The sequence below is a fragment of the Gouania willdenowi genome, chromosome 1 (assembly GCF_900634775.1).
Source record: "Gouania willdenowi chromosome 1, fGouWil2.1, whole genome shotgun sequence".
Classification (NCBI taxonomy): domain Eukaryota; kingdom Metazoa; phylum Chordata; class Actinopteri; order Blenniiformes; family Gobiesocidae; genus Gouania; species Gouania willdenowi.
The window spans coordinates 12,326,452-12,340,522 of record NC_041044.1 but is presented as its reverse complement, the minus strand read 5'-3'; the positions used below and the strand labels follow the sequence as shown (position 1 = coordinate 12,340,522).

The 14,071-nt window shown below is 38.2% G+C and overlaps 1 protein-coding gene and 1 pseudogene across 1 annotated transcript in view; one reads left to right on the top strand and one right to left on the bottom strand.

The window, feature by feature from the left end:
• LOC114464516 (protein ELFN1-like) overlaps window positions 1-14,071 on the bottom strand; it is a 314,605-nt gene that overhangs the window by 109,226 nt on the left and 191,308 nt on the right. The window lies entirely within an intron of this gene.
• On the top strand, window positions 2,155-2,272 carry LOC114472517 (uncharacterized; annotated as a pseudogene).

Below are 14,071 nucleotides of genomic sequence, written 5' to 3'. Positions count from 1 at the left end.
TAATCTCTGTCTGAAGAAAACCCACCCATACACACATTTGGTTTCACATCTCATCTCCCCTACGTCTCACACAGACCAGGAACTAATACGCACTAGTCGGAGAAAGACAGCTAGAGCAGGAGTAAACAGAAAGGTGTCAGGAGGCAGACTAAATGAGGAGGACGGGGGGGGCAACACTAAATGAGAGAAAGCAGAATAGACAGCACGATGCAGAGAGGCTGCTAAAGGTGAGAATAAATAGAGGGTTGAGGGGAATGGAGAGCAAATGAAAAAAAATAGCAGAAAGGAGGACGAGCTGAGCTATGTAATGTAGCCAGTAAGCGATAGACCGAGCAGCATGAGAGGCTGAGTGAGATCGGATAGAGAGATGATGGATAGAGGGATGGGAGAGGAAGGTTGCAAGACAAAATTTGGGTCGACAAAAAGTGCAGCTGCATCGGGGGAGCGCCAAGATGAGGAGGGCAAAAAGGGGGAGAGACGGGAGGCAGGAAATCAGTTGAGCAGGCAGAATGTAGAGTATGTGAAGAGAGGATGAATGGAAGGAGAGAAGATGAGCAAGCGGTAGAAAGAGAGGTTGAGATGGGGGAGAGGAGATGCAGTATAACAGCCATCAGTATTCCAGCCTTGTGCACAGTTTTCAGCCAAGACAAATGAGAGCCAACATCAGGGAGGAAGTGGATCAGCTGAAAACACACCAACCGCTCCCTCTGTCACTCTGCAACCCTCTCTCTATTTTTCTCACCCTCAGTTACTGCTCAGCCGAAATAGAAAGAACCTTACAGCTGCAGCCAGACACACATTAGCACACAGAGCCTCACATAAACAGTGAGCTTAAATGTTTCATGTTCATCTCTTCATGTTACTAAATAATAAGACAAGAACTTAAGTATTTTCACCCTCAATGGCATGATAATAAAATAAAATTTATATTGCGATTAAATAAGCTCTGTCTGCTTCCTTGTGGGCTCTGTAGACCCTGCATGGATTGATACTTAGACAGAATGCTTATTTATGTGCTTATAAAACTTCAATGTTTAGCGACAGTGCACTGTGATATACAACCTTTGCAGGCTTAACTTTTGTGGCCATACCAGACTGTCATTTCCTGATCTCATTAGATCTGGGAAGCTAAGCAGGTCTGGGTCTGGTTAGTAGGTTGAGATTTCCAGGTGCCACAGTGGTGGACAGTCGCTCTTGTGGTATCTGTCATTGTGTCCTTGGGCAAGACACTTCACCCACATTACCTAGTATGAATGTAGTGTGTGATTGAGTGTTGGTGGTGGTCGGAGGGGCTGATGGGGCACTATGGCATCCTGGTGGCTGTTGCTACAATAGTAGCTTACCACCACTAAGTGTGAAGTGAAAGAATAATGCGTGTCTATGATAAAGTGCTATATGAAATCAAATGTATTATTATTAACAAATCTACATTTGAAGCTGGAACATGAGATCATAAATTTCAAAAGACACCAGCGATGAAATTGAAAAACCTAACTCCTGTATTAAGTTTTTCCTTCCTTCCAAAAATAAAAAAAAATCTTTTACATGCCAATGTGAAAATGTAACAACGGTAAATCTGACATTTATGCATAGCATCAGTCATCTACTGGTGTTCTGCGTATATGGTAAGCGTTGCAGATTGAAGTGCGTTAAAGGAAGATGAACTATAATCTTGAAAGCAGCATATATCAAGGCAATGTTGCGTGTCAACCCTCATGACAGTTCTCAATCAGCTTTGAGTTATCTTTTCAGTGTAATCTCCCCCTCCACCCCATCACTAAAGCGTAAACTGCAGGACACAGAAGGAAGAAACATTCCACCCACTCTCTCACTCATTCTGGCTTTCTCTGACTGCCCCCCTGCTGGGTTTCCCTGCTCTGATTACTGTTTGTTCATACAAAAACAAAACCCGCTGTGAGAAGGATGCACAATCCTGACAGAAAATGAGCTGCCAGATTTATGTCCTCCCTCTCTCTCCATTACACATAAATGGTCACACAGACAGTTTTGATCATCTAGAAAACATCACAGTGGATTTCCTGGGTTTCTAAATTCCATGTAACATTGTGTATTTTCTCCAATTCTTGTAAATTCAATGAAAAAGTTACAACTTCTGACAAAGTCGGCACAACCCCAGCCTTTTGCAGGCTTAACTTTTGTGGCCATACCAGCCTGTCATTGCCCGATCTCGTTAGATCTCGGAAGCTAAGCAGGTCTGGGCCTGGTAAGTAGGTGGATGGGAGACCACTGAGAATTCCAGTTGCCACAGTGGGGGACAGTTGCTCCAGTGGTATCTGTCATTGTGTCCCTGGAAGACGCTTCACCCACATTCATACACTAGTATGAATGTCAGAGGGGCAGATGGTGCACTATGGCATCCTGGCAGCTGTTGCTAAAATAGTAGCATACCATCACTGAGTGTGAAGTGAAAGAATAATGTCTTAATTCTGTAAAGTGTTTTGAGTGTCTATGATAAAGTGCTATATGAAATCAAATTAATTGTTATTAAGATACAGTATCTACGTTTGAAGCTGGAACTAAGTTAACCTTTGCAACAATTAACTTATTGCTTCATTAAAATAAAGGGAAAGGTCACTGTATGGTTTTTTTCAAGCTTACTCCAAAAGCAATATTTCAGTGTTTTGTTCACAGAAAAAAAATTTTTTTTGTGTGTGTGTGATAATAGCTGCTTCCAACTACTAAGAGTGTATAGGTTAGTCATTGGAAACCGTAAAGTATCACAGTGTAACATAACTGGCACAATTACTTAATGCAGGCACACATGTAATGGGAAAAACATAAAAACTAAATCAAATCTTTGACATAAGCCCTTTTTTGGCACAGCTGCATCTCACTGCTATTTTTAATGTTGTTGTTGATGTGGAATAAAGTTTCAAACCAAAACAACTACAGCAGCCAACAGCATTCATGTATTCATGTAAAATGCTACACTAGCTGGATCGTGGATGTCAAGTGTCCCTCTTCAGTGAATTGTTAAATATAAGTATTTTATGTAAAATGCAGCATGTTGGTTTAACGGTAGCGAGAAGGCCTTGAGTATTATTCTTGAGGGTAAATTTAGACAATATGTGACCTTTATGCCCTTCATTCTCCCCTGAAACTGCAACTGTCCCTGGAACTGTGTGTCTAGTAACCGTAGGAACTACAGTAATAAATCTCTCAGCATGTAGCCTGGTACCATGGAGAGCTCCTACTTGAGGGCATTTACTTTTCAAACAGCCCAAGTTTTGGGGAAGGGGGTCATGGTTTACAAGCCAATATCTGATTGTCACGGTCATGGTTTGGTAAGTTTGGCTGTGTACTCAGTTACAGTGACTGGAATCAATCACTGAGATAATTATGATGATCTTTTTTTATTAAAATGTTCTGCTTTGTTTTTCAAAGCTTAAGAGAAGAAAAGTCACACTGTCATCCTCTGTTATCATGGGGTCATCGGGGTCTGTCTGGTGTTTATCCCAGGACTGGATTAATCAACTTGTTTTCAGTATTCTAGAGCAGTGTTTCACAAACAGGGGTACGTGTACCCTTAGTGGCACAGGAGCACATTGCAGGGGATACTTGGAAAGATGTATTAATTCATTTAAAAATAATCGGGGAATGTTCCTAGTTTCTTTGTATGCTATTTTTTTGGACAAATTCACCATAAACTAACAATACTATCACTCAATATTATACTATATTTTCTATAATTTATTGAAACAGGGTTATTTTATACTGTGAAGCCCATTGTATCACACTTCTGATGAATGAATTTACTTACTATTGAAGTCATCAGATAAAAGTTGTAATTTAACTAAATTCCACTTTAACTTCCACTCATTCACTCAATTTGTAGTTTAAGCCTCAGGGAACCAATGTTTGAGACACATTTAGGGGTTTATATTATAGAGAATCATTATGATATTATTTACAATTTCACAAAAATGCAAAGGGGGTACACGGGACAAAAATATTAGGAACCACACACATGGTACAGCAGTTAGTTTTTCTTACTAACTTTAATTATTTTATATTTTTAGGTAAATTCATGTTGCTTCTGGTTTTCTAATCTTTTTTTATAAACAATAAGAATTTAATGTATATCATCATTTATATTATACACATTTGAACAAACCCTGAAAAGATCAGCACATTACTTTGAAGTCACCTATGAACAGGATGTCTGATGGTTATGTATCCATGGCAACAAACCAAACATGGACAGGAGTGAATTATTTTGGTTCAAATGACAGGAGTTGCTCGTTTTTTTTTTCTTTTTTCCCCCCTGTTTTGTTCTAGCCCCACTACATTCTGTTTCCTGGACATGTTACTGCACTAACAGTAGCATCATCATCATCATCATCATCATCATAGTGTGTGCACATTCCAAGAGAAGGAAACATGAGGAGGGGGGGAAACAACAGGAAGGGAGCAAAGTTCATCTATCACAGTGAGGGCCCCAGTGTTTTAGAAAGCATGTAAAACAGATGATTCCTCATTTCGATTAGCAAACATTTAACGTACAATGAGAGGCAGAGTCACAAAAGGTTTAGGGATATTAAAACGTGTGCAAACGTCACTCCACGCGCTAATAAAGAGTACAAAGGGCAGGGAATCTGTAGTGCGCGTGAGCGCGCTTCCCAATGAGCCCTCGTTTCATTTAGCGCGTTTCCCTCTAATGAATATGCATAGTAGGTGGCTCTCCCAGGGGGAGAAAAAATGAAATCTGGAACTGTTTGCGTTGATTTTTCTAGTACGGAAAAATAGTACAACTAAGAAGGAGGTACAAACACACGCGCAGAGATCATATCGCTGCAGTAATTGTGGACAGAAAACACAGCGGAGAATAACAAAAGGATCCAGTTGTGTGTGTGTGTGTGTGTGTGTGTGTGTGTGTGTGTGTGTGTGTGTGTGTGTGTGTGTGTGTGTGTGTGTGTGTGTGTGTGTGTGTGTGTGTGTGAGAGAGAGAGAAAGAAAAGAGGGTCGCTGTGCGCAGCGATGGATATATGGATATGACCATGGATCAATATCGCTCCCCTGATCTCCTTTTTCACATCAAAGTTTCATGTCGTGTTGATGTCAGGTTAGAAATTCAGCAGATCAGATGCGTAATTTACGCATCATCACTGATGGCACAATAGTGACATCAGAGTGTGCATGACACAGTGCTGCCGAGATGGTCAGTATTTCATTTTCAAATAATGCAGACTGATTGACAGACTGTGTGGCTGTATTAACTCAGATCAATGGCAGATCAATAGGATGGTTTCTGTAATCTGCCTGTTTCGCATGCACTGATCAGAGCAAAGTTACAGGACTGAATGGAGGAGCACCCACATCAAATTAGGGGGAAAAATATCATTAAGTTTTAAAGTTGTTGTTTAAAAAAAAAACTAAAATGTTTCAATTGTTTATTTAGTTTTACACATTATTAAATGTTTGTGCAGCAGATATTCAATAATCTGCCTCAAATTTAACTTCCTCAGATGTCAGTGTGCTTGTACGTACTGACTTCTCCACATTAAACAAGCAAAATGCTCAATTAAAATACTGATGGTTTGCACCAGTTCTGCTTGTGCACTAATCATTGCTCCAATCTTAGTGAATTCCACGCTGCAGGTGAGGAAACTGTTTTTATTTATTTTTAGTTTTTTTGTATGTATATAAGCAAAATCAGGGCCAACAATGCGCATGTGCCGCAAGACGGCGCGCGCAATTGTTTTTTTTTGATAAAACAACAACATTTTGTTACATTTACATATATTTTATTTGTCATTCCTCTTGATTAAAACTTACACTAGATGATTCCAAACCTCAGTTTAAACTGAAAAGATGAATACATTTTACAATTCTTGCTTTTATTTTTTGTAACATACAATCATTACGTGTCAAAAGTCAACTAAAATAGTCAAACACCAGTGGTGGTAGAGAAGCCCACCGGCGGCCCACCATGTTTTTGTAAAAAGAAAATCTTAAAAGTTGACAGGAATTTTGAAATTATGACTATTATGTGTTATTATAAGCCATTTATTAACGAAACTTAAACATAGAAAAAGGCACAATCTTGAAATATGGTTTTAACAAACACACACAAACGAAAATAAAATAAAATAAAATAAATAATATCAATTGTTTTCACTTAAGTTAAATCTTAGTGAATCTTAAAACAAGCCAATACTAGTCAAGTAAAATAAATTAACATAAATAAAAAAGTGCAAACATGGCCGAGAGATAAATCCAGGAAATTCAGAAGCTTTAGTGATTGACAAGCCTACAACAATAAAAATGTGAAAGCTATTAGTTATTTCATAATAGATTCCATTTTAGTCAGGGTACTGTAGTTTCGACCAGCAGGGGGCGCTGGTAACCCAGTGGTCGGTTGACATGCAGCTGATGTAGCAGTGAAGAAGAGATACTACGCTAGCAGACAGAGTTAAGAGAAAAACTTGACTTTTACAGATATTCACGTAATATTACAGATATAAAACATAGAATTTGAGGTTTTTTTTCCCAAACTCGCCTGTTTTCCAGAGTTTTAGCCTCTTTCTGAGCAATTCTACACAAACAAGCTGATTTGCAGCCTACTTATGCATATTCGTGAGTGGGCGTGTCTATAGACAGGACTCTGACTTCCCTCCTCCCACCCACTCCGTAGTCGAGCTCATGCTGCTTTATAAACATGAGACAGAGCGTGGGGGCGGGGCAATCGCCGGTACATACATAGACTATCGAAAATACATACATAGCACTGCGCAAAGGATGCTGAAATGCTCACCTTTGTGGGCGTGTCTGTTTACATGTCAATTATGCCAGAGAGCTTCCTGGAGGCGTGGCTTCTCCAGCTCAGTGCCGCGTCAAATTCGTCATCAAAGTGGGAACGCGTCATCAAATTGGAGCGAGGTGTTTGGACTCACCATGCAGTAAGAAAGGAACAAATCAGCCTCTAACTAATGATTGAGGGAATCAATGAAAAAAACACTTTGGGCATGTGTATGAAGCCCTATTAGCACTTGTATGTTGTTTAAAGTACAGAATAGTCAATTTAGCGTAACATGGGCCCTTTAAAGAAATTCCGGCAGAAAAGGTTTGATTTGTTGACACAGATAGAAAGCCATAAAGAGAAGGAAAGGCTTTTAAGTACCGTCTAATCAAAGTCGCTGTTTGAATGTCACACTGGTGCTTGTGGCCCAAAACAAACAAACAAACACTGAAAAAGAAAAACCCAAAATGAAAAAATACCCTTTTTTCATACAAATCTTATGTACGCATTATCAGTAGTTTCTAATGTCAGAGTCAGAAGCAAAAAAACGCTGCCATCTTGTCTTCACGTGGAGCAAAAATAACTGCTAAGTTCACATCTGATGCAGGGATTTTTTTTTTTTTTTAAACAGACTAAAACCACTCATCTGCATTTTCATATCAAGACTTGGCACATCTCATCTCTTGTGTCCAAGAATAAATATTCACTATTGATATCTTAAAACCGACTCTTGCTCTGAAGTAAAAGGCTTTCCTATGATACAGGCAACACGTATAAGCAGGGTCTGGCTCACAAGAAATATTAAGCTAGAAGATGCTGAACCTTAATGAGTTCCTACCAGGATGGAGATTTTATGCAGTAATTATTTTTTTAGGTAGGACCGTCAAAATGTAGTTCTTCAAGGAAGGAGTAATTAAACAGATGCCAGCTAATGGTTTCACCAGCAAATAAGTCAAATAAAAAAACAGCTAGTATCAACATAATTGATTAGTTGCTCAATTGAAAATTTGTCACAATTCGGTGCTCTGTATTTAATTATGTTTTCTTTTTGGGGTTTTTGAATTCGGCTTATGCCTCTAACAAATCTGGCCAGTGTTACTGATAACTTTAAACACATTGTTCAAACACCCTCTGTGATATAATGTTGAATACCAAAATGTTGATTAAGCCATATGCCTACAGGAAATTTGTATGCATTTTTTTAAATCAGTCTCCAAGCATTTATTCACATCCCTATATTTAGACATTAATTAAAACTCTGCACTGCTGCAGAAGTGAATTGCTCTATGGTTATTACAGTCCTCTGTATTGCCCTCAGTGCTTCTTTATTTCTGATGCAACCTACACACACTAATACATTTGAAAATGCACAAGTTACGATGGAGCAATTGAAATGGGAATGTGATGCAATAGTCCCTCCTGCATCTTTTTTTTGTATTCTGCAGTAAGAGGAGCGATCGGAAAAGCATAATGGAGAGAAAGATAAACCCAAAATAAAAAAGAGCATTGCTAAATGGAATTTAAAATGTTTGAGTAGGATGAGCAAGTAGGGCAGGCAAGGAGGAAAGGGAGGAGGAATAGAGAAAATGGGTGGAGAGGGAAGAAACAGCACGGGGAATTGATAAATAGATCATTGTATGTGAGAAGCTGCTCTGCCTCTCCTGTTCTTCTTTCCCACGCCTCAGACTTCCCCCTTTCACACCCCTCCAGCCCCAATTGAACAGAATCTCTAACTCAGCTGTTTATTGTAAATTAGCCTAAAAAAGGGCAGAGCGCAAAGGATTCCGGCAAAGACAAAATATGTACACATCTCTAACCTGTCGAACATCTCTTTTCATGTCTTGTTTGTCTTGTGTCCTTGTTCTTAAACGTCCCTAAATGAGCTGTAAATGACTGCTAGCAAACACACCAGGGCAAAGTTGAGATTTGTGGATGTAGTTGAGAGGATGCTTGAGAGTGAAATAGTAACTAATAAGAAGTTAAGTGTTTATTTTGTGTGTACAGCTGTTTGCTGTGTGTGTCTAAATCACGCATTGCTTGTGACTAATGTTGCACCTCGGGTTGTTGGTTCTGGTTCTTTGGAGCAAAATTCCATTTGGTTTCACAGAACGCAGCAAAGTATTAAATGTAGCGTTAGATGAATGACACCATGGTTTGAAAATATTTGTAGATGAACAGATGTTTATCTATTTATGTTCCTGCTTCGCTGGTTCAGGGTGACAAGTGCTGACCCAAAGACAAATGCAAATAGGTCGCCTCCTCATTGCAGGGGTAATAAACATAGAAAACCAGAGGCACTCACAATGTCAACCTAATTGGCACAGAGACTGCAGTTAACCTAACTAATGGACAATGAGAAACCCACTCATGAACCTTTAGCTGGAAGACTGCTAAAAATACTGCTATGGAATTATTGCATTAAAATAGTGCTTTTACTGTTGGTTTGAAATTCCATAAAAAACAGCATGTAAACCAATGTAATATACAAGACAAAGTGCTAAGTAGTTTTTTTTTTACCACTGCTATTTTACAACATCAGATCAATTGTGGAAATTACCGTATTTAAAAGATGGCATAATTTCCTTTTATTGCCTTGTATAAGCTCTTCAGTTACAAAATTAATCAGCAGTTGAGATGAGCCAGTATTGCTGCCAAGAGGTTTATAAGATCTGCTTAGCTGGTAATACTTGTTGTTATTCTGTTTGGTATTTTATGTTTAATTCAATTTAGGACTCCACCTGTTAGTCTTTGATCTTCTGAGTCTGACCTTGCAAATATTGAACAAGGATCTCACTTATCCAAAACAGATAGGGAGATTTAAACTCCTTATGAGTTCTCAGGCTTCTTCGTGTCTTCTAATGATGACCTCTGCTCATGTTTCCCCCAAATCTATCTGCTCACATTATCTCAACAATATCTTAAAGGTCCAGTATTATGCTATTTTTCACCCATCTCCATTTGTTTTCCACGAACCCCAACAACATATTATTTGAGGTTTATTTTCCTGAACTCGCCTATTTTCTGGAGTTTTATCCCTCTGAAAAGTCACTTTCTAGACGCTTCTAAAAACAGGCTGTTTTGGGACCTTCATGCATATGCATGAGTGGGCGTGTCTGTAGACTTCATGCCTCACTCTGAGAGCGTTATCACAATTGCAATTTTCTTTTGATATCCACACACTCTTGTTTAAAAACTGTATATTACAGTAAAACACATGGATATTTAAGCGGCTATAGTGATTGTGAGTCTGACAAAAATGTTGCTCCACGGTGTATATTTATCACAGCATTGGGCCACAAACACTGTAGATCATGTCAAAGGCAATATAAACACAATATAGCTGCTACTGAAAATGGAACTGATTGTGAGCGATCACACTGCGCTTCAGATAATCTCTATACTAGATTATATATATACTGAATGTAAATACAGTGTAATATCTGTGGATACTAAGGGAGCAGGCGTGTAATCGTAGGCTCACTGGTTCTAATCTCCCTGGTCCATTACTGTGGGATGTTGATCAGTACCTAACTTGTAACACTTACAGGGTTAGGTTTTTACCATGGCTGCCCACTGCTCACCAGGGAGGGGTTAAATGCAGATAACTCATTTTGTGTATGTAGCTTTATAGACAATAAAGTATAATGTATAGTCTATATTAAACCACAGTGTTTGTTTTAGCTGTGAGGTAGTTTGAGAGGGAGGAGCTCACATTCTTATAGGGTAGGAGGAGCCAGGATTGTCAGGAGGAGGAGTTTCCGCGTAGTGACATCACAACGCAAGAAAAATCCAACTCGCCCGTTTGGAGCTGACTATTTCCAAAATGTGGAATAACAAGGGATGGAGGAAACAGAACTTTTTTAACGTTGACCCTTTGAATAATGCTAAAGGGATGCATATCACTTTAGCAAAACCATTATAAAGTGAGTTTTTTTCATAATACTGCCCCTTTAATGATTATTTCCCATCCATGAATAAGTAGATTATTATTTAGTCAGCATTTTAAAGGAAGTTAAATATGCTCAATTTTAAAATAAACATAATGATTTGGTATACTGTAGCTAAATCTGTAAAATTAGAGTAATTTATTCTCATTGGTCAGTATTTCAAAACATACATAACCTACATGAGCTAATACACAACCCAATGAGTGTATTGTGTCTTAGTAATGGATATTAATAATGTTGTACATTTTTAAACATGCCTTTGTTCTATATGCTTATTATCTGGATTTGCTATTTAGATATTTCTCCAAATTTAGAGCTAAGTAAATACATTTTAAATCTGAACCACTGTCTGTTAGACTTTACTTTGGGAACAATGAAGTATCCTATCCTATATTTTGTGGAATATATACCAATGTAAGATGAAACATGTGAATGTTACTGCCACCTGTTTGAATTTATTCTTGGATAAAAACATAAATTTCTCGTCCTGCTAACCAAGGCTATTACCGTACCTGTTGCTGTTGTTTCTGATAATCAAAGTGAATTACATGCTGCACAGTTTAAAGTTTTGGTGAAAAAATGTAATGAAAGCCACAACAACACACTACTGGAACTCATTCAGAAACATCAGCGAATATCTTTCAATCAGGTACACCTGTCATGGCCATGGTTAATAATAACAGTGAGAACTATTCCAGGCAGTCGGTCAACTCGGAGTAGCAATTTCACACCATGCTTGTGCTTCAAACTGCATCACACGTCACTAAACAATTCAGATCTCATTTTTATATGTAACAGAGGGGAGAAAGTCCTAGCTCACTTAAATGCTGTCACGGCTTATTGAAAAACCGAATTAGATTGATTTAGATGGGTTTAGGATGGTAAAGCCTGTTCTTTCTTTTCCTGTTGTAAACTATAGTATGTATAATAAAATGTTTAGAAAATAACTATTTTTCTGTAACATTCTAACATTTACATCATCGAAAATTTGACATTGATGAAATTAAGAGCAGAGTAAGGTTTTTGAACAATATACTGCACTATACTAATAGATTCTTCACAATCAGTATTTTCTGTTGTCTTTTTTTTAATTTTTTACCACAATTACTGTACAGTTTATTTTTGTACAAAATTAGTCGTTTGACCTCAAAACAGCTCTGCTACATTTACTGTGCAGTTTGAGTGATGGCCATGAATAAACATTTACTACAAATGCTTTGAAAACAAATTGCTTCACTTTGCTTTCCTTCAATAATGGACAGCAAATTCTTTATTTCCTTTGTGAAGATACAGATCTCCAAATTATCCGCCTCCTGTAACATATCTCTCACTTCACCATAGAGGTCTAACAGGACAGCTTGGACACTGTACTTTTACCAAACTAAAACACAACGCATTTGTTCATCAATTTATAAATTCTATTCATTTAGGCTCTATTCTTCCATGTGCATAAGTCCAAAAAGCCGCACAGTGGCGCTGTTTTGGCTGTGTGCTGTTCTCCCCCTGTACTTAAGTCAATCACTACACGCCTCAATCGCAGTTACACACTGTGGGTGGAGCAGCCCTGAAATGTGGGTGTTCCCATTCAAAACTGGCTTTACGCGCATTGTCCGGTGTGCGTAAGTCCTTTTCCACTTACGCGCTTCTAACCCTGGAATAAGTGCAGCGCCCTGAAAAGGTGAAACATTGTATTGCACTAGAAATATGGTTACATTTGAAGCCACACGGACTCGTGTGTCACTCAGCAGCAGCTGTGATCACTCAGCTGCTGCTGCTCGATTAATTAAAACTCTGACAGACGCAGACTTCTGTCCACGTTGGTCACAGTGATTCAACTATTTTCATACTATGTCCAACGTAAAGTCACAGTTCGATCTACTACAGAGTGAAACAAGCTGTCATATGCGGATAAGGAAGGACCAGAAACTGTTCCCACACATATTTTAATGAGGCTCAGCTCAGGTCACTTTAAAATATTTATATTTAAAACTGCGTATTATGGAAGCCAATAGTTCTGTTTCACTGCAAACATCCCTGTGTATTAAAGCAGAATGCTCTACGGCCTGGTTATTTCCTCATAATTCCAGCGCATCTAACTCAGTCACAGCGATAATGATGATGATGATTTTAACTGTGACTCAGTCAGTAAAACCAGTGGAAAAAAAAATAAAAAAAAATGTGACTCAGTCACACTGCAATAATCAGATCAATGATCTGATCAAATCAACATTTGTCATTGTTTATCAATGAAAGCGTTTCAAATTAAAAGTGAACTTATCATTTTCACGGATTTCAATGACATGTACAAGTGTTTGGGAAAACTCTATGTTTCGTGATTTCTAGACAGCCCAAAAATAATGACATCACCGCCTAATTTCCTTCAGCCCGCCTTCATTTACACATATACGCACTTTTGGTCTACCTTACGCTTGGTGGGTGTGTCAGCAGCCTGGACCAGAGAATACGCATTAGAGAGAAGCGCGTAACTGCAGGCACGCAAAAAAGCGCTTAAGTCCATACGGGAGAATAAATATTTGTTTTTATAACTTCCCATTTTAATCTTTAATCTTTATGTGCTTTATGGAAGATATGATGCATTTTGCACCAAGAAAAAAAAAAAAAACAAGGTGTATAACATTCACTTTGTGCAGTATTACATTTCATACACACATTTTGTATTATTTGAACTGAAATGCAAAACCTAAGTTAGTTCTTGTCAAGTTTTGAAAGAAAATATCACTGTAAAGTTATTAATTTAGAATACCATCTCCTTGATCAAATGAAGCCATCTTTAATTGCACTGACCTTTGAATGAAGACATAATAATGTTTGTACAGTATAAAACAGGGCTTTGAGCAAGGTTTTCACCACATGATGAGGTAATAAGTCTGCAAAACGTATGAAGTAAACTGTGGTGTCATAACATTACCGCTACTACTAGCTCTTATTCAAATAAAGGACATTCTGTTTGTCTTCATCAATGCTTTAAAATTCAGTATTGGCACAAGTGACAATACATATGATGAGTGTATTTCTCCTGTTTTCACTTCTGTATGGACACTGCATTCAAAGAAGCTGTTTTGTTGTAATAAAGTCATTTATTGCATGCAATGCCGTTTTCAACCTCAGTCTATAGAGTGACTACTCAATCATAGCTGAGAGCACTGGATGCCATTCAGTGTTTTTTAAGCATCCTGAATACTTAAAGAGATATTGTTGCTTGTCTGTCAATTGTGGTTAAGTGTCTTGCTCAAGGACAAACTAAAAGAATTGTGTGAGCAGAGTAAGGATGAAAGTCTGACGAACCCACACATTTAAAACAGCTTTTTATTATAGCATCTAATTTCCATGCACTCAAAGCCAC